A 21,905-nucleotide genomic window follows, 5' to 3' on the forward strand; every position below is an offset into this window, starting at 1 on the left:
GAGGTGCTGCCGAAGAAGCCTTGGCGAGTTGCTGCAGTGCATCTTGTAGTTGGTACACACTGCAGCCATGGTGCGCCAGTGGTGGACAGATTTAATGTTTACGGTGGTGGATGGGGTGCCAATCAAGTGGGCTGCTTTGTCCTGGATGGTGTCGAGCTTTTTGAGTGTTGTTGCAGCTACACTCATCCAGGCAAGTGGAAAGTATTCCATCACACTCCTGACTTGTGCTTTGTAGATGGTGGAAAGGCTTTGGGGAGTCAGGAGGTGAGACACTCGCCGCAGAATACCCAGTCTCTGACCTGCTCTTGTAGCCACAGTATTTATGTCGCTGGTCCAGTTAAGTTTCTGGTCAATGGTGACCCCCCAGAATGTTGATGGTGGGGGATTCGGCAATGGTAATGCCGTTGAATATCAAGAAGTGGTGGTTAGACTCTCACTTGTTTGAGATAGTCATTGCCTGGCACTTGTGTGGCACGAATGTTACTTGCCACTTAGCCCAAACCTGAATGTCATCCAGGTCTTGCTACATGCAGGCATGGACTGCTTCATTATTATCTGAGGAGTTGTGAATGGAACTGAACACTGCAATCATCAGCAAACATCCCCACTTCTGACCCTATTATGGAGGGAAGTCATTGATGAAACAGCTGAAGATGGCTGGGCCTAGGACACTGCCCTGAGGAACTCCTTCAGCGATGTCCTGGCGTTGAGATGATTGGCCTCGAACAACCACAACCATCTTTCTTTGTGCTAGGTATGACTCCAGCTAGTGGAGAGTTTTCCCCTGATTCCCATTGACTTCGGTTTTACTAGAGCTCCTTGATGCTGAGCTCCTTGATGCTGCACCCAATCAGATTTGCAAGGCTATGTTGATGAGTGCCCAACCAGCTAGACTCACTAATGGACCTTGGAGGGGTAGACTTATTATTGGAGGCTGGGATTTTTCCCACTCAGCTCCAGAGAACTCTAAAATACCAAAGGCCCAATGGATAGGGTGGTTCTAGCTGGACAAGCAGCTCTAGTGCCCCTGTTCATACTTGAGGGTCCCTAAACCTTGGCTCTGCCAATCTGCACCTAAGCTCTCTGGAGTCGGGTAAGTTGGTTGTGTCACTGCAGAGAGAGTATACACTCCATACTGGACAAAGAGAAACCTGCAGCCAGTATGTGTATTTCCCAGTAGCTTAAATTAGAGGCTTAACCATGGTGTGAGGTATCCCCAGGCCTGCATACCTGCTAAAACAATAAAATAAGAGCTATTAATTAAAAGGTAGTGGATGAACATCCCTCCCCATCACCGTTCTATATTGGGGAAATGATTAGTGATTTACATTACCACCATTACTAAGCCTTATGATCATAGTATAGATGTAATCAAATATCATTAGTAATACAATTCTATGTCCAGCTCAGTCCTTGATGCCTCTGACAATTAATAGTTAAATTGCACTTCATTCAACACAGTGTTCCTGCTGTTGACAGACCTGGGTTAATCAAATATGTTGGACTGGTTACGTATGACGGCTCACAGCAAGCTAATTCTATATGAAATCCCAGATATAAACAGTAAATCACTAACCATTTTCTGAGTGAATAATAAAATCATGTAAATAAATTAGCTCTCTTGTTTGATTCACTGTAGCTACCTTATAGGACCACTGACCATAGTAGGAATGATGAAAGAGATAGAGACAAGTAAGACCGCAATGGAGAAATCGAGATTAAAGACTAGAAATAAGAGAGATAATTCATCAGATGAGCTATTTTTGCTGTCTCATCTCCAAGAGAGGTGTTAAAAGATCCAGATATGGGAGCAACATTCATATATTGAACATACATGAGCATTATAAAAAGTTAAGAATGGTTGAGGGGGAAAGGGGTGTTTGGTAGAAAAGAGCTTTTTGGAGGAAGTGACATCCCAAGTGGATATTGAAAAGGCTTATGCTATTAGTATATCCTAGGTTTCCAGAGAGCCTTCAATAAAGTTCCATCCCATTCAAAAAGGTGAATGAAACAGGCAACTACACACTCATTAGGCATATTTCCATTCTGTGTAAAATAATTGAATTGATTAGCAAGAGTAAACTTGAGGACTATCTGTACAATAACTTGGAAAACTGCAATCAATATGGAGTCAGAAGGGGAAGATCCAGTTTAACCAACCTCCTCGACTTTGAAGAAGTGACAGCTCATGTGGACTGTGGTGACCCCTACAACATGGTGTACCTAGACTTTGAAAAGGCATTTGATAAAGTTCCATATGAAAGATTATTGGTTAAACGTAGAGCTGTATGGATTTAAGGTAAACCCTGGGAATGGATAAGAAATTGACTGAAGGGTAGAAAACAATGAGTACTCATTAGTGAGGTTATGTCAGGGTTGAGGGAGTATTGAGTGGAGTGTCCCAAGGCTTGATGTTGGGACCACTAATGTTACTAACTGCATTCAGAAAATCAATGCAATGTGCTCAAATTTGCAAACTAGGAGGAGCAGTGGAATCAGGAGATTACATAATGAATTGAATAAAATATGAAAGTCGACAGAAAAATGACATGAAATTTAATGCAGACAAATGTAAATGGCTTGAGTGGAGCATAAACGCCGGCATGGACTGGTTGGGTCGAATGTCCTGTTTCTTAGTTGTATATCCTATGTATGTAATGTGGCTATCTCATTTTTCATCTCATCATCCAATGTCATGGCCACCTGATCCACCTCCCTAGTAAATACTGAAACAATAAAATTATTTAATACTTCTGCCAGTTTGCTATTGCTGCCTGTGATTTTATCCTGAGTGCCCCTTACTGGCCCTATTCCCATCCCGACTTTCCTTTTTTTTATTTATGTGGCTGCAGAATATTTTACTATTTTGTTTTATGTTTCTTGATAATTTAATTTCATAGATCCTTTTTGCCTTCCTAATTGTTTTTTTGACTTCTCTCCTAGTCTCTCTGTATTCTTGTGCTCTCCTCTGCTGTCCAAGTACTTAGTTTATATCTCTTTCCTTACCCTCAATTTTCCCTTATGTCTTTATTCATCCATAGTGTCTTAGTGGTGTTTAGTTTGTTCTTGCTTTTTAGCAGAATATATTTTTCCTGGGCTCTGTTGAACACAGTTTTAAATGTTTCCCATTGCTGTTCTACATCATTGTTGTCCATTTTATTTTCCTAAGTTCTATTCTCAGCCCCTCAAAATCATTTTTTCACCAACCTATTACCCTAGTCTTTGTCATGCTTACCTCCTCAATTATTATACTAAACCATATTATATTATGGCCACTATTGCCTATATGTTCTCCCACTTTTACTTCTATTATCTGTTCTGGTTCATTCCCCATGACCAGATCCAGTAGCAAATCCTGCCTTGTTGGGCTTCTTACATATCGGGTTAGAAAGGAGTCCTGTACACATTGCAAGAACTCAATTCCTTTATCCCCTTTACCTACCTCTTTTGGCCAATTAATTTTGGGGTAGTTGAAATCCCCCATGATTATTATTCTATGTGTGTTACTCATTTCCATAATTTGTTTGCTTATTTCTTCCTCCACCTCCCTTCCACTATTAGGAGGTCTGTAGTCTATTTGTGTGATTGGTCCTTTTTCTATCTCTATCTGTATCCACATGGATTCTATTTCTGTCTAATGTAATTTATCTACAACTGTTGCTTAATCAGAGCCTTAAAGCTAGTTTGATTAAAACCCATGTAGTGGTGACTTCAGCCAAGCATCCTTCTGTGAAATGCCTGATTTGTAGGAGAACAACTCTACTGATAATCAGACACTTAATTCATGACTTCATATCAAACTTTAATCTTACTTTTGTAATGCACAAAACTGTATTTTCAAATTAATTCCATATCATTTTGTTGTATCACATTTCTTACTGTTAAGATCCTTGATTCTGGTTTAGCATATGCAAAGGAACTTTCAGCCATGTTTGGCCTTACTCATCATTTTTGATTATGATTGTATTAGAAATTCATCTCTTACTAAAGATTATAGTGCTAATATTTTGAGAACCACCTTGATTTTACCTATATAACCCACAGGAAATCGATATTTGTTTTCTGCAGCAATAAGACTAAAGCATTTATAATTGAAGGCTAAATGGGTTAAGTAATGCATTTTAGGATGCTACCAATTCATAAGTCAAGAACTAAAAAGAACTTGCATTTGTATAGTACCTTCCACAACCTCAGTACGTCCCAAAACACTTTACAGCCAATTAAGTACTTTTAAAGTGTCATCACTTGTTGTAATGTAGGAAACATGGCGGACAATTTGTGCACAGCAAAGGCTCACAATCAGCAATGAGATAATGACCAGCTAAACTGGTTAAATATCAGCTAGGACAACTCTGCTGCTCTACTTCAAATAGTGCTGTGAGATCTTTTATGTCCAACTAAGAGGGCAGATGGTGCCTCAGTTTAACAATACTGCACAGCGCTCCCTCAGTGTTGCATTGAAATGTCAGCCTAGATTATGTGCTCAAGTCTCTGGAATGGGACTTGAACCCACAATCTTCTGACTCGAGAGGCAAGAGTGCTACCACTGAGCCAAGGCTGACACTTCAAGCTATCCAGTAAGCTCAAGCCTATTTCATCAGAAGTATGGTCATCCATGGACGAATGTCCAAAAAGTTGGCATAGAATCAATCTGTGAGTCAGTAATGTTGAGCAATCAAAGGATGAAGAGCACCATACTGAAAATAGATGATTTAACTTTTGATTGCCACAGCACAGCCTCTTGGAAACCTATGAGAATTAGCAGCATATTCATCAGCAAATGGCTCCATAAAGGCAGCAAAATCCTGCATCTTTCAGTGATTTTTAAACCGAGTCAAGAATGAGGATAAGGCATTAACCAAAAAGGAAGATAGTACAGATGCTGGAAATCTCAAAACAAAAACAGAAAAAGCTGGAAATACTCAGCAGGTTAAGCAGCAACTGTGGAGAAACAGAAGTCAGTCAGTTGAAATTTCATGTCAAAGACCCTCCTCAGGACGTGATAAGGCATTACAAGATTTTCTGGTATTTTAGCATAAAGTACATAATAATTTGGTAACATAATGATCTCTGTTGAAGATCAAATTCCGACTTACAAATTTATACTTTGACTAAGCTCTCTGGCCCTGAAGCGCGACAAACTCCTGCAATGAATCATTTTTACCAGCAGATAGCAGTAAAATACCACATGTATCTGGATCCTGCTCCTATTTGTGGAACTGTTTTGTACTTTGAATGCAGTCTTGTAAGAAAAGAAAATATACTATTTGAAGGTATAGTAAGTTGTCATTGAATAAAGATAAACTGTTGCAATTTTTAATAGTAATATAAAATAATTAGATTTCACCAATGTATTTGAATAATCTTTAGTAATATATAGCCCCTGCTCTTTAACTAAACAACGTGGCTATAGTCAGAGGATTTCATCAGTGCAGGAGTAGTTTAGAGCGTCAGACATTTGTAACAAATGGAAGCTTAGATATATATTTAACATGCATTAACACTTTTAAATAGTTAACACACAGGAACAGATGCTAACAGTTTAAATTTCAAATGTTACATATCAGTTGGGATTAAATTTAGTAAAGTTTAATCAACATAAGAAAATGTAAAGTTCTGCATTACAACAAAAAAATGACAACCAGACTTTTAATGAAGAAATAAAACTGATGCTTTGGAACAGAGGAGGATTGATTGAGGTGTATCAAATTACATGGGGCCTAGATAGAGTGGATAGGAAGGACCTATTACCCTTAGCAGAGGGGTCAATAACCAGGGGGCATATATTTAAAGTAATTGGTAGAAGGATTAGAAGAGAGTTGAGGAGAAAAATTTTCACCCAGAGGGTGGTGGAGGTCTAGAACTCACTGCCTGAAAGGGTGGTAAAGGCAGAAACCCTCATCACATTTAAAAAGCACAAGGATATGCACTTGAATTGACGTAACCCACAGGACTATGGACCAAGAGCTGGAAAGTGGGATTAGGCGGGATAGCTCTTTTTCAGCCGGCACAGACACGATAGGTTGAATGGCCTCCTTCTGTGCTGTAAATTTCTATGATTCTATGATGCAAAAGGTTGAATTACAATTAATTACTATTTGTCAACACTGCACTTTTGATTATTATTTAATGGTGTTCATGAAGGATTTGTTATATTCTTAAGTCACATAAAAGAGTAAGAATTTGAAGCATATTTCAAAAAATAATTACATAGCTCTTCCTAAAAAAAAAAAAAAAAAATCTGATACAGTATTATTGGTGGGCATGACTGGGATACTTCATTAAAATGTAACATCTAGATACAATGATATCCTTACTCTACTAAGCTTTCAGTCAACAACAACAATAAGAGCAACTTGTATTTATATAGCGCCTTTAATGTAGTAAAACGTCCCAAGGCACTTCACAGGAGCGTTATAAAATTTAAATTGATACCAAGCCACATAAGGAGATATTAGGACAGAAGAGGTAAGTTTCAAGGAGCATCTTGAAGGAGGAAAGCGAGGTCGAGAGGCAGAGAGGTTTAGGGAGTGAATTCCAGAGCTTAGGGCCTAGGCAACTGAAGACACGACCCACAATTGTGGAGAGATTAAAATTGGGGATGTTCAAGAGGCCAGAATTAGAGGAGTGCAGATATCTTGTGGGGCTGGAGGAGATTACAAAGATAGGGAGGGCGAGCCATGGAGAGATTTAAAAACAAAGATGAGAATTTTGAAATTGAGGTATTGCTTAACTGGGAGCCAATCTAGGCCAGCGAATACAGGGTTGATGGGAGACTGGGACTTGGTGCGAGTTAGGACACAGGCAGTAGAGTTTTGGCCTCAAGTTTACGGAAGGTAGAATGTGGGAAGCTGGCCAGGAGTGCATTGGAATAGTCAAGTCCAGAAGTAACAAAGGCATGGATGAGGGTTTTAGCAGCAGATGAGCTGAGGCCGGGCAGAGCCGGGTAATGTTCCGGAGGTGGAAATAGGCAGTCTTAGTTGTTGAGTCTGTGTGTCCCAGTTATGCTTATGATCAATCACTGGACACAGACAACAAGAATAACTTTTAACAGGTCTTTACTATTCGGAGGTCAGGGCTGAACTGCCCAGTAAATCCCTACACAACACTTATATACCGGTGTGGTCACCACCGGTATTACAGTATACAGCAGCCAAGAGAAAGTAGTACATCTCTTAAGGTAGTTCTCTTCAGGTGGAACAGGTTACATACACCACAATCCTCCCTTTTTAGCTTAACAGTTATATCCCCATTTAACATAACATAATAACATATATATATATACAACTTCATGCAAAACAGTTCAAAGATTCAGTCTCTGAGGAGGCCTCCTGATTCGAGTTGGATAACGCCTTTCAGGGGTCTCTGATTCTCGTTGCTGGGGTGACTCATATAGTTGGTCTCTTATGGATTGGACATCATCATCAGGTACATTCACTTCTGAGGTAGATGCTTCAGGTTCACTAACTTCTTCCACGGTTGTCTCTGCCGTAACCATGGGTTCGACCCTTGTTCTCGATTCTACCAGTTGGTCAGCATGACGCCGTATTACATTTTCACCAATATCTACCGTGTACATCAGGGGTCCTTGTCTGGCCCGAATTGTTCCAGATTGCCATTTCTCGTTTTTATAGTCCCGGGCTAACACTGGTTGTCCTATTTCGAAACTCTGAGTGGTCTTGTTATTTATATGCTGGAACTGTTTGTTTTCAACTTCCCTCCACACATTTGGTTTTAACAAGTCCAACCTGGACCGCAACCTCCTGTTATAGAACATCATGGCAGGACTTTGGTTTGTCACTGCATGAGTGGCGTTTCGATATGCCAGTAGGAAATTGTCCACCTTGTGTTGTAGTGGAATCTGATCTTCGCTCATGGCCTTTATTGCTTTTTTGAACGTTTGTACAAATCTCTCGGCCAACCCGTTTGTAGCCGGATGATATGGGGCAGAGGTATAATGTTTCACCCCATTCTTCTTCATGAATTTCTGGAATTCTTCTGACACGAACTGCGGTCCGTTGTCTGAACATATTTGTTCTGGCAATCCATTTCTTGCAAATATCGTTCTTAGCACCGCGATCGTCTTTTCCGAGGTAGTGGTAGTCATCTTAATCACTTCTGGCCATTTAGAATGTGCGTCCACCGCAATTAAAAACATGGAGTCCATGAATGGACCAGCAAAGTCAATATGTACACGTTGCCATGGGGTTGAAGGCCATTCCCATGGATGCAGCGGTGCAATCGGAGGTGCATTTTGCACTTTTTGGCACCCTGAGCAGCTTTTCGTCAGATCCTCTATCTGTTGGTCGATACCCGGCCACCACACATAAGCCCTAGCAAGGCTTTTCATCTTGACTCCCCCCAGATGACCTTCATGCAGTTCCTTTAGAACTCTCTCTCTTAACTTAGGAGGAATAATCACCCTTGTTCCATACATCAATGTTCCTTGACAGACGGACAGCTGGTCTCGTTCTGCTGAGAATGCTGGTAACAGTGGATCACCATGTGCTGGCCATCCCTTCACTGTCACTTCGTAGACCCGGGACAGTGTCGGGTCGTTCCTGGTTTCTCTTTCAATACTTGCATTGGTGACTGGTAAACATTCGATGATGGTCGAGTGAAATAACTCAACAGGGTCAACCGTCGGTGCCTCCTCCTCTGTAGGTAGTGGCAGGCGCGACAGCCCATCAGCATTACCATGCTGCTTTGTACCTTTGAATTCTATCTGATATTGATGTGCCCCTAGGAAAAGGGACCATCTCTGGAGCCTCTGTGCTGTCATCACCGAAACACCCTTCTTAGGGTTAAAAATGGATACCAACGGCTGGTGGTCTGTCAGAAGCGTAAACTTTTGGCCCTGCAGGTAATGATTAAACTTCTTTACTCCCCACACAAGGCTGAGAGCCTCCCTGTCTATCTGAGCATAGTTGCGCTCAGCGGAGGTCAATGATCTGGATGCGAACGCAACTGGCCTCTCCAGGCCATTTGGCAACTTGTGTGAGAGTACTGCCCCAATACCATATGGAGAAGCATCACAAGCCAAACGAATAGGCAGCGTTGGGTTGAAGTGAGCCAACACTTCCTCTGAGGTGATCAATGCCTTGCTTTTGCGAAAGGCCCTCTTACAGTCCTCGCTCCACTTCCATGGTACTCCCTTCTGCAAAAGAGCGTTCAGCGGGTGCAGCACCGTGGATAAATTTGGCAGAAACTTATGGTAATAGTTAATCAACCCTAGGAACGACCTCAACTGGGATACATTATCCGGAGCGGGAGCCTTCACAACAGCTTCGATCTTGTCAGGAGACTTATGAAGCCCCTCCTGGTCAATGACATGACCACAGTACGAGATCCGCTTCTGAAAGAACTCACATTTCTGGCGATTAACTCGAAGTCCATATTCTTTCAATCTGGTGAGCACCAGTTCCAAATTTGCAAGGTGTTCCTCGTCATCATCTCCTGTAATCAGAATATCATCCAGGTAACATTGTGTGCCTGGAATTCCCTGTAATACCTGCTCCATGGCCCTCTGCCAAATTGCTGGAGCCGATGCCACTCCAAAAACCAGTCTATTATACCAGTACAAGCCTCTATGCGTGTTGATCGTGAGATACTGGCGTGACTCTTCCTCAACTTCCATCTGTAAGTATGCCTGCGCCAGGTCTATCTTGGTGAAGTGTTTCCCGCCAGACAACGAAGCGAAGATATCCTCAATCCGCGGAAGCGGATACTGCACCGTGTGAAGCACCGGATTAACAGTGACCTTGAAATCTCCACAGATGCGAACCTTCCCCGGTTCCCCCGGCTTGTTGCTCGATGAACGCTTCATGACGGGGACAATGGGCGTGGCCCACTCACTCCAGTCTACCTTAGACAGTACTCCTGAACGTTCTAGCCCTTCCAGCTCAGCTTCCACAGCAGGTCGTATCGCATAAGGTACCGGTCTGGCTTTGAAAAATTTCGGGTTTGCATGTTCTTCAACCTTGATGGTTGCCGTAATTCCTCTGTGTTCCCAGTCCCTGTTGGAACACCTCTTTAGCATCGTCCAATATTCTGGACAATCGTTTAGGTTTGACATCTTTTTTACCGGAATCTACCGTTAGTGCTTTTAAGGAATGCCAGTCCATATTTATTTTCCTAATCCACTCCCGTCCCAGTAGTGGTGGACCTCCCTCAGGTAGCACATATAAGTCCATTCCTCGGCTTTCTTTGCCCTTGTGGACCACCTTTACCTCTATCTTCCCGATGGGGTATACTCTTTGCCCCGTGTATGTTTTCAGTACAATCTCTGTATCCCGTAGGGGAATATGTGGGAATAACCTTTTGTAATCTTGCTTATTCATGACCGTCAATGCCGATCCAGTGTCCAATTCCATCTTCACTTGGACTCCTGCTATCTGAAGTGTGACCCAAATTGTTTGGAGGTCTGCTTCCTTACCAACATTGTGTACTCTTAGACTACCCAGTTCATTACTGCTGGAGTCTGAATCTGACTTCTGTTCGTTCGAACTGTTCTCTGTCACCTTGTGTACCTTTCTGTACTTTTCCTGCGGTGACTTTTTGTTGCTGGTCTTCTTTCCTGACCGGCATACTTTAGCTATGTGACCAAGCCTGCCACATTTTCTGCATTCCTGATTTTTGAACCAGCACTGGTTCTGATCGTGCGTTGTCTTTCCACAATGATAACATTTTACTGTACCCAAGACCATTTGATTGGTGCTGAGTTCCGGTGACCGTAGCTGCATTTCCGCCATGCCTCTTGCTGCGGCTTCGTGCGATGCTGCAATAGTGACAGCTTTATCAAGCGTAAGATCATTCTCCTCAAGCAGTCGCTTTTGTGTTCCTTCTTTTAACAAGCCACACACAAATTTATCTCTCAGTGCATCTGCTAGTCCTGTTCCAAACTGACAGTACATTGATAGCTTACGCAGTTCAATTAAAAATTCAGCATTGCTTTCGTCTTTCAGCTGCGTTCTTCTGTAAAATTTAAATCGTTCCGCTATCATCAGCGGCGTGGGGTTTAAATGATTGTTCAGGACAGTAACAATATTCGCGAAAGTCTGATCCGCCGGTTTATCTGGTGATAGAAGGTGCTTCAATAGCCCGTATATCTTCGCACCCATTGAGCTTAGTAAGGTTAGTGCTTTCTCATCATCTGGTACCTTATTTGCTTTACAATAAACTTCCATGCGTTCTACATACGTGGTCCAATCTTCGATATCGCTATCAAAGGTATTAATGTTCCCATGTTTAGGCATCCTTGCAAGTTTTAAAATTTTTCTTTTTCTCAAAATGGCGGCTTCCCACGCTTGTCTTCTTCCCCCGCCTACTAAAATGGCGGCTTCCCGCGCTTGGCGGTCTTTCCCGCGCTCGTCTTCTTCCCCCGCCGACTACAATGGCGGATTCCCGCGTTTGCCGCCTTCCCCCGCTGGCTGCAATGTCGATTGCCGTGCTGCTGCCGTTCTCGCCTCCCCAGCGGTTCTCAATTCCCCGACGCTGCTTTGCCTTGCAGCCCCGCTTGCAGCCCGGTCCTTTACACCGGCTGCGTTTGAGTTCTCCGCGGCTCTCGTGCCTTAAGCTGCCCCAGTCGCTGCGCCCCTCGGCCTCGATTGCAGCCCGGCCCTTTTTACCGGCCGTGGTCGAGTTCTCCACCCTTATTCCTCCGTTTTCCCTCCCCTACTCCACAGCCAACGCGGCCGACTTTCTGCTCGTGTCGCTGATCGGCTTACCCACCACCGTGGTAGAAGGGACGATCACTGCCTGTCGCTGATGGAAGGCTTCGTGGTCAGAATTTTTCTTTTTAACCTGGGTTCTCGATGCCTCCCATGCGATGGTGCTCAGCAGGATGATGAGGGCAGATGCCTCTTCTCGACGCCCGTTCTGAGGACGAAGCTGCCTTGGATGTAAAACTGCCGCAGGGTAAGATCGGACTCGTCGCCACTGTTGAGTCTGTGTGTCCCAGTTATGCTTATGATCAATCACTGGACACAGACAACAAGAATAACTTTTAACAGGTCTTTACTATTCGGAGGTCAGGGCTGAACTGCCCAGCAAATCCCTACACCACACTTATATACCGGTGTGGTCACCACCGGTATTACAGTATACAGCAGCCAAGAGAAAGTAGTACATCTCTTAAGGTAATTCTCTTAAGGTGGAACAGGTTACATACACCACATTAGTGATGGCGCGGATATGTGGTTGGAAGCTCATGTCAGGTTGCATACAGTCTGGTTCAGCCTCAGACAGTTGTCAGGGAAAGGGATGGAGTCAGTGGCTTTGGAACGGAGTTTGTGGCGGGGACTGAAGACAATGACTTTGGTCTTCGCAATAGTTCGTTGGAGGAGATTTCTGCTCATCCAGAAATGGATTTCGGACAAGCAGTTTGACAATTTAGATACAGTGGAGGGGTCGAGAGAAGTGTTGGTGAGGTAGAGCTGGGTGTTGTCAGTGTACATGTGGAAACTGACACTGTGTTTTCAGATGATGTCACTGATGGGCAGCATGTAGATGAGAAATAGGAGGGGGCCAGGGATAGATCCTTGGGTGCTGTAAAGTCCGCGCCTCAATAATACACAGGCTTCGGGAGAACAGTTTAACAGGTACTTTACTGAACAGGAGGGCAACGTCGGACTGAAATACAGAAGCCTGCGAGGGCCTTTTATACAGGGGTGGTCACTGCCGGTACTGCAGTCTAAAACCAGTTCTTCCCTTAAAGGTACATACACAACAGGGGCCACCAGATGTAACGGTGTGGGAGGGGGAAGAGAAACCAGAAAAAGTTTAACTAAACTGTTTTTTTAATCCTTAGCTAAGCTGCTCTGATAACTCGGTGGGCTCGATTTTCCAAGCCCCGAGGAGGCGGGCATGGAGGCAGGACAGCATGTAAAATCGGAGAAATTGGGGGCGGGTGGCAAACCCGCCCCCATCACGCCTCTGTGCCCCTTTGCCAGGACGCGGGAAGATGTGCAGCTTCGGGTCCCGTCTCCTGAAGGCGGGAAAGGCTTTTAATCCTTTTAACTGCCTGTTAACAGGTAGTTAACAGGCAGAAAAAGGGATTAGTGTCATTTTACCATCACAGGTGAAGGCTTCCCGACCTCGAAGAACCCCGCCAGGTTGGAGAAGACGTGGAGGAGGTCTACGGCGGTCGGAGGCACCTGGAAGTAAGGTGTAGAGGTGAGTGATAAGTTTAAAAAAGTGTCCACTTGCCTTTTTTTTACTTCTGTAGCCTTTAGCCGTGCTGGATCGGGAGAGCGGACATCCACCTTGTCAATTTCAGGTAATGGCTGATGGACCCTCCGATCCATCAGACATCTGAAATTTACTTTTTTACTATTTTTTTTCAGTCCTCACCACAAAAACAAATCAAACTCAAGAGAATGTCAGTGTTTGACAGCTTCACAGAGTTGTCAAACGCTGTCATTTCTAACCCGAAACGTCAACTCAAATTTCTCTCCACGGATGTTGCCTGACTTGCTGAGTTTTTCCAGCATTTTCTGTTGTTATTTCGGATTTCCAACATCTGCAGTATTTTGCTATCATGACAGATAGCATGTCTGACGCTGACGTGATCTGTCAGTGACTTCTTCCCTAATTGGCTTGCTGAGCCCGCCGGGCGGGCTTAACAAGCTCAATCAGGGGAAAATCCCTCTGAATGGTTAGGCGAGGATGGAGGCGGGACATTGACACGACAAGCAGCAGTCCCGCCTCTAAGTCGCCTCCATTGACAAAATCTAGCCCAGTGAGTTTATTAATTGAGTCGCGAGCTATACAAGAAAGGACAGTTTCCGCTTCAACCCTGGGAATTTGATGAGGTAGTTGACCTCAGCCAGGGCAGGGCAGGAGCATGACACTTGGCCCTGGGACTCGTGGGTTAGGAAAGGGTAAATTGGCTGGAGTTCCTGCTCCTGATCGTTATCTGGTGACATCTGCAGGAAATTAATGTGTAGACATTGAATGAGGATAGGTAGGGCTTGCCTTTGGTCACCTGTCAACACTCACTGTCAGGGCTCACATATGAATAATGCTTCTTTAGGCAAGGTACCAGGGAGCAATCAGCAGCCTTGGAACCATAAACTTGAAAGGAATACCCTTCAGGGGAGAAAGGGGTGAAAAGCAATGTGAAAAAATAATAGTTTTGCAGAAAAAATATCACTCCTAAAAAAAAAAAAAAAAAAGATCTGGGTAATGGCAGTGGTCTTGACACAGAAATGAAAAAAGGCCATTCAGGCCATCCAGCTTGCTCCATCATACACGTCCTGTTTCAGAACCAGATTGGACATAGGACCCGGATTTACATATTAAAAGTGGCCTCCTGCCTACCACAGGCAGGTGCTCCGGCTGCCCATCTAAAGGTCCCTATCAAGATGCTGCTGGCAAGATTGCCAGTGTAAACGAGGTGGCAAGTGACCCAACACAATTTCCCAGCTGCTACTGTCTAATTTACATGGACGGCCACAGTTAAAATCAGCCCAATGAGTTCCTAAATTGAACTCAGCTGTTAGAAGAGATGCTAAGCAAAAATCAAGCAAGGCGCTTCCTCAAAGGAACAGAAGCAAAATGAGCAGTGAGTCACTTTGGACTAATTTTGCACATCAAACAACAAGTTTCAAAGTGTCAGTGGCAGAGGTCCCTGTAGTGTCCGCATATAAATAACACACGGACTGCAGGAGAACGATAATAACAGGTGTTTACTGAACAGAGGGTATGCTGGAACTAACTGTACAAATTACTACACGGTGTTATATACAGGTGTGGTCACTACTGGCACTGCAGTATACAGGGGCTGTAAAAGATAGTTCCTCTCTTAAAGGTACATACATTACAATTCCTCCCCTTTTAGATAAACAGTACATAACATTCATTTAACAATGAAATAATAACTAATTACAATTACAATTTTCTTTGTACTATATACATCAGCTGAAAGTAATCATTTATAAATTCAGTCTTTGAGGAGGCTTCCTGATCCTGTCTGGATAGCGCCTTTCTCGAGTATCCTGTTCTTGCGGCGGAGTCGATTCTGGCTCATTGTCATTGGTTGGTTCGTCAGCTTCCAATACCACTGATTCTGAGGTAGACGCAATCTGCACTTCGGGTTCATCACCAGGTGCGCATGCTCGTGGTATGGGTTTGACTTGTTCCTGTGACTCTAGAATCTGGTCAGCATGGCGTCTCACGATGCTCTCTCCAACGTCCACTGTGTACATTAGTGGTCCCTGCCGTGTGCATATCGTTCCTGGCTGCCATTTTTCTGTTCGGTAGTCGCGGGCCAAGACTGGTTGCCCTATCTTGAAGCTCCTGGTTGGCTTCTCATTGATGTGCTGGAATTGCTTATTCTCAACATCTCGTCTTATGTTTGGTTTGAGCAAATCCAGGCGACATCTTAACCTTCGGTTCAAGAACATCATGGCTGGAGCTTGGTTGGTGACTGCATGTGTCGCATTTCGGTAAGCAAACAAGAAATTATCCACCTTGTGTTGCAGTGGTATGTTGTCGTTATACATCGCCTTTATTGCTTTTTTAAAGGTTTGAACAAACCTCTCAGCCAATCCATTTGTGGCTGGATGATATGGGGCGGATGTGTAATGCTTTACCCCATTATTCCTCAAAAACCTCCGGAAATCCTCGGACACAAACTGTGGTCCATTGTCAGAGCAAATCTGTTCTGGCAAGCCATTCCTGGTGAAGATGGTCCGTAGGACTGCAATAGTTTTCTCCGTGGTGGTGGAGGACGTTTTGATGACCTCTGGCCATTTCGAATGTGCATCCACGGCGATTAAAAACATTGAGTCTGTAGGAGTCTACGTACTCCTAGCAAAAAATACGGTGCATGTGACCTTGTGATGGCGGCAGGGGGCCGACGAGGTCGATGTGGACGTGGTCGAACCTCATTTCTGGCACGGTGAACTCCTTGAGTGGGGCTTTGACGTGCTGGTGGATTTTGGCACGCTGGCAAGCTATGCAGGAACTGGCCCAGGCGCGCACATCTTTGCGCAGGCCGTGCGAGACAAATCGGTTGGCCACCAGTCTAATGGACGTGCGGGTGCCGGGGTGTGAGAGGCCGTGGACGATGTCAAACACCCGTTTTCGCCAGGGCGCCGGGACTATGGGGCGGGGTTGCGCCAAGGAGGTGTCGCATTTGACTGTGACGGCGGACGGGCCGCAGGCGACGTCGGTCAGTCGCTGCCCTGGGACGGTTGTGGGCGCGGAGAGCAGATCGGGATCGGTGCGTTGCTCCGCTGCCAGTTGAGCATAGTCCACTGCCAGGTGGGCGCCGTGGACGGCGGGGCGGGATAGGCAGTCGGCCACCACGTTGTCTCGACCGGAGATGTGCCAGATGTTCGTGGTGAATTCGGACACCGCGGCAAGCTGGCGTTGTTGCCTGGCTGACCACGGGTCCGCAGATTTCACCATTGCGAATGTCAGGGGTTTGTGGTCGACAAACGCGGTGAAGGGGCGGCACTCCAGAAGAAATCTAAAATGGCGGACTGCCAGGTACAGTGCGAGGAGCTCGCGGTCAAAGGCGCTGTATTTGGCCTCCGGGGGGCGCAGTTGGCGGCTGAAAAAGGCCAGCGGTTGCCAGGCCCTGTTGACCCACTGTTCGTACACGGCGCCGACCGCGTGGTCGGAGGCGTCCGTGGTGAGAGCCACCCTGGCGTTGGGCTGTGGGTGAGCGAGCATGGTGGCGTCGGTGAACGCCTTTTTGGTCGAGTCGAAAGCGGTCAACATGTCCGCCGACCACTCGATCGCCATTCTGTCTTTCTTACCCCGGAGGGCTTCGTATAGGGGCCGCATGAGGGAGGCCGCTCCGGGAATGAAGCGGTTGTAAAAGTTGATCATCCCCAAGAACTCCTGGAGGCCTTTGATGGTGGTAGGCCGGGGGAACTGCTGGATGGCTTGCACCTTGGCGGGCAGGGGAATGGCTCTATCCTGCGTGATGTGGTGGCCGAGGAATTCGATCCTGCTGAGGCCGAATTGGCACTTGGCTGGGCTGATGATGAGCCCGTGCTCACTGAGCCGCTGGAACAGGGTGCGGAGGTGCTCGATGTGTTCCTGCTTGGAGGAACTAGCTACCAGGATGTCATCCAGGTAGACAAAGAAGAAATTCAGGTCCCGGAGGACCGAGTCCATGAGCCGCTGGAAGGCCTGGGCCGCGTTTTTGAGGCCGAAGGGCATTCGGAGGAACTCGAATAGCCCAAAAGGGGTGATTATGGCCGTCTTGGGAATTTCCGTGGGGTGGACTGGCACCTGATGGTAACCGCGCACCAGGTCGACTTTGGAGAAGACTGAGCGGCCGGCCAGTCTAGCCGAGGAGTCCTGAATGTGCGGTATGGGGTACCGATCCAGCGTGGTGGCGTCGTTTAGGCGCTGGTAGTCCCTGCAGGGGCGCCATCCCCCGTCGGGTTTGGTGACGATGTGGAGTGGGGAGGCCCAGGGGCTGTTGGAGCGGCGGATGATGCCGAGCTCTTCCATTGTGGCGAACTCGGCCCGCGCGATCTCTTCCATTGTGGCGAACTCGTCCCGCGCGATCTCCAGCTTGGCCGGGTCCAGCCTGCAGGCGTGGGCATACACCGGTGGGCCTGTGGTGGGGATGAAGTGTTCTACCCCGTGTTTAGCAACCTTCGCGGAGAAGGTCGGGTTGGTGAGGGCTGGGAACTCAGCCAGGAGTGCTGAGTAGTCGTCCGTTGAGCGGGCGCGGCACTGCCACGCCATTTCGGCGGGTTGGGGGGGGGGGCCATGGCGCCCGGGACAGATGACATGGTGTTCATGTCCACGAGGCGGCGCTGAGGCATGTCGACCAACAGGCAGTGGGTGCACAGGAAATCCGCACCGAGGAGCGGGGAGAGCACCTTGGCGGTGATAAACTCCCAGTGGTAGCGGCGGCCTGCGAGGTCGATGGTGACGGTGCGGGTGCCGTATGTCCGGATGTCGGTGCCATTGGCGGCAGCCAGCGCGGGGCCGCGGCCGCCTCGCTGGATCTCAAGGGCGGACGCGGGGATGATGCTGCGCTGCGCGCCCATGTCGCATAGGAAACGGCGTCCGGAGGCGCTGTCCGTAACGTACAGCAGCGTGCCTGCTTGCCCCATGGCCATCGTGTAGGCCGGTGTGGGGGCGGTTGGAAACGTGCAGGGATGGCTGCAGCGGCGTGCCCGTGCGCCGAACCAGGTATGGAAGTAGCAGTAGCCCTGGGTCGGAGGGCTTGGGGGACGTGGGGGCCTGGGGAGCCTCGTGGCCGAGCTGTGTGGCCGCGCGATAGAGGGTGGAGCGTGCGCCGACGCTGCGGAGGCCAGGTCAGGGGTGACGGCGTGGTTGGAGCTGGCGGACAGGAGCTTATCGGCTTTGTCGGCCAGGGTCTCTAGGTCCGTGAGGCTGGACGCCACGATCGCCGGGCGGATGCTGGGAGGTAGTTGGCGGATAAAGAGCGTGCGGAAGAGGGAGCCGGGCGGTTTCTCGTCGGTCAGAGCAAGCACGTGTGAGAGCAAGTCTGACGGCGTGGAGTCACCGAGGCCCAGGAGGTCGAGGAGGTGGCAGTTGCGCAAGAATTGGGAGATTGTGAATTTTTTAATGAGCGCGGCCTTGAGATGTGCGTACTTGCCTTCCTCCGGAGGGTTTTGTAGTGTTGTCCAGACTTTCGTGATTGTGGAGCTGCTCAGGGAGGCGAGGAGGTAGTCATACATCGTTGCGTCGGCGGTGAAGCCGCGGAGTCGGAATTGCGATTCGGCTTGAAGGAACCAGGCGGCGGCCAGGTTCTCCCAGAACTCCGGCAGCTTCACAGAAACTGCGTTTGTGTCAGCCATGGTTACGCTTAGGAGTCATCCTGAGCGTCGGGGTCACCAATGTAGGAGTCAACGTACCCCTAGCAAAAAATACTGAACTCGGAGTGGTTCAACAGAAAAGGTTTAATTGTTGAGGCTGCATGCTGAACACAAAATGGAGTCAGAGACCACACAAAGTACAACTGCCTTTCATCAGTGCACAGCTTCGACTCCTCCTCCCCCGCTCTGGGCTTAACTATATGCAGACCGAGTTTCTTAAAGGTGTGATGCTTCTTAAAGGCATGACGCCTGATTTATAGTCTACGGACCAGAAAGCGGATTGTGACCGGTACGCCACAAGTCCATAAATGGACCAGCAAAATCAACGTGTACCCGTTGCCATGGAGATGAGGGCCACTCCCATGGGTGTAGCGGGGCCTGTGGTGGAGCGTTTTGGACTTTCTGGCACCCTGTGCAGCTCTTGGTCATTTCCTCGATTTCTTTATCGATTCCCGGCCACCACACAAACGTCCTGGCTAGGCTCTTCATTTTTACCACTCCCAGATGACCCTCATGAAGCTCATTGAGCACTCTATCTCTCAACTTGGGTGGAATTACCACTCGGGATCCACACATCAAGGTCCCCCGGCACACTGACAGCTGTTCTCTCCTTGGCGAGAATGCTGGCAACAGTGAGTCGCCATGTGCTGGCCATCCCTTCACCGTCAAATCATAGACCAGAGAGAGTGTCGGGTCATTTCGGGTTTCCTTCTCTATACTTGAGTTTGTAACAGGTAGACATTCGACTATGGTTGCATGGAATATCTCAACAGGGTCCACTGCAGGTGCTTCCACCACCGTAGGCAGCGGCAGGCGCGACAGCCCATCAGCGTTTCCATGCTGTTTCGTGCCCTTATACTCTATTTCGTATTGATGTGCCCCTAGAAAAAGGGATCATCTTTGCAGCCGTTGCGCCGTCATCACCGGAACGCCCTTCTTTGGGTTAAAAATGGAGACAAGAGGCTGGTGATCAGTCAGTAAGGTGAATTTCTGCCCGTGCAGATAGTGATTGAACTTCTTCACCCCCCACACCAGACTGAGGGCCTCCCTGTCAATCTGGGCATAGTTACGCTCGGCTGAGGTTAACGAGCGTGACGCAAAGGCTATTGGCCTCTCTGAACCGTCAAGGAATTTGTGCGACAGCACCGCTCCAATGCCGTAGGGAGATGCATCACATGCCAACCGAATCGGTAGTGTTGGATTGTAGTGGGCCAATACTTCTTTTGAAGTGATTAGGCATTTACATTTCTGAAAGGCACGCTTACACTCATCACTCCATTTCCATGCTACTCCAGTTTGCAGCAGGGCATTCAGCGGGTGCAGAATTGTAGACAAATTTGGCAAGAACTTATGGTAGTAGTTCACCAACCCGAGGAACGACCTCAGTTGCGACACATTTTCCGGTGCTGGAGCCTTGACTACTGCCTCAGTCTTGTCTGGGGACTTATGTAACCCCTCTTCATCAATCACATGGCCACAATACGAGATTTGTTTCCTGAAAAACTCGCATTTGGGGTGGTTGGCTCGTAGCCCATATTCTTGTAATCTAGTGAACACCTGCTCCAGGTTGGCAAGGTGTTCACTGTCATTTTCGCCCATAACCAGGATGTCGTCCAAATAACACTGGGTCCCCGGGATCCCTTGCAGGACTTGTTCCATCGCCCTCTGCCAAATAGCCAGAGCTGATGCTACCCCGAATACCAGTCGGTTGTACTGGTAAAGACCTTTGTGAGTGTTTATCGTGAAGTATTTTCTAGATGCTTTTTCTACCTCCATTTGTAGATACGCTTGGGCCAGATCAATCTTCGTAAAGCATTTCCCTCCAGATAGTGAGGCAAAAATATCTTCTATCCGCGGAAGTGGATATTGTACTGTGTGAAGGACTGGGTTCACAGTTACCTTAAAGTCCCCACAGATGCGAACCTTCTTCAGCTCCCCAGGCGTGCTGCTCAGTGATTTCTTCATTACAGGAACAATGGGTGTGGCCCACTCGCTCCAGTCCACCTTTGACAGCACACCGAACGCTCCAGACTCTCCAGCTCTGCTTTGACGGCTGGGCGGATCACATACGGTACTGGTCTGGCCTTAAAAAATTTTGGGTTTGCGTTATTTTCAATTTTTATCATTGCCGTTACGCCTTTTAGAGTCGCAAGTCCTTGCTGGAACACTTCTTTTGCGTCAGTTAGAATTTTTGACAGTCGCCCAGGTGTGACGTCATCATCCTTTTTGTCAGCCACAGTTAGCGCCTGAATGGAATGCCAATCCAGTTGTATTTTTCGGATCCATTCACGTCCCAATAATGGTGGTCCTCCATCTTGTAGTATATATAGATACAGTTTCTGTGTTTCCTTGCCATTGTATTTAACGGGCACCCTTATTTTTCCTCTGGGGTAGACTTTTTGCTCCGTATATGTCTTCAAGACAATGGACGTGTCCTTCAAGGGTATGTGTGAGAATAGCAGCTCGTAGTTTCGTCGATTCATGACTGTTGGGGCTGATCCTGTGTCCAATTCCATCTTTCCTTGGGACCCTGCTATCATGAGGGTGACCCAAATGGTTTGGTGATCCTCCTTTGCGATCACGTTGTGTAACTTTAGACAACTTAGTCTCCTGCTCACGGAGTCAATATCACTCTTCTGATCTTCTGAACTACTGTCCGTCATCTTTTGTACTTTCTTGTACTTTTCCTTAGTAGTTCTTGTCGTGTTGGTTTTCTTTCCCGACCTGCAGACTCGTGCTATGTGTCCCACTTTTCCACATTGCCTGCATACTTTGTCCTTAAACCAGCAATCCTTCTGGTCATGGGTTGTTCTGCCGCAGCGATAGCACTTTTCTGCTCCATATGCCATTTCATTGGTGCTATATTCTTGCGGTTTCTGTTGTATTTCCGCAGCTCCCCGTGCTGCTGCTTCGTAGGATACTGCAACGCTGAAACCCTATTCTAGCGTAAGGTCCTTTTCCGAAAGTAGTCGTTTCTGGGTTCCTTCACTCTGGAGCCCGCAGACAAACTTATCCCTTAAGGTATCTGCCAGTCCTGCTCCGAACTGGCAGCGTTTCGATAACTTGCGTAGTTCTGTAAGATAGTCAGCA

The sequence above is a fragment of the Somniosus microcephalus genome, chromosome 7 (genome assembly GCF_052327205.1).
Source record: "Somniosus microcephalus isolate GS21.2 chromosome 7, FLI_Smic_1.0, whole genome shotgun sequence".
NCBI lineage: Eukaryota > Metazoa > Chordata > Chondrichthyes > Squaliformes > Somniosidae > Somniosus > Somniosus microcephalus.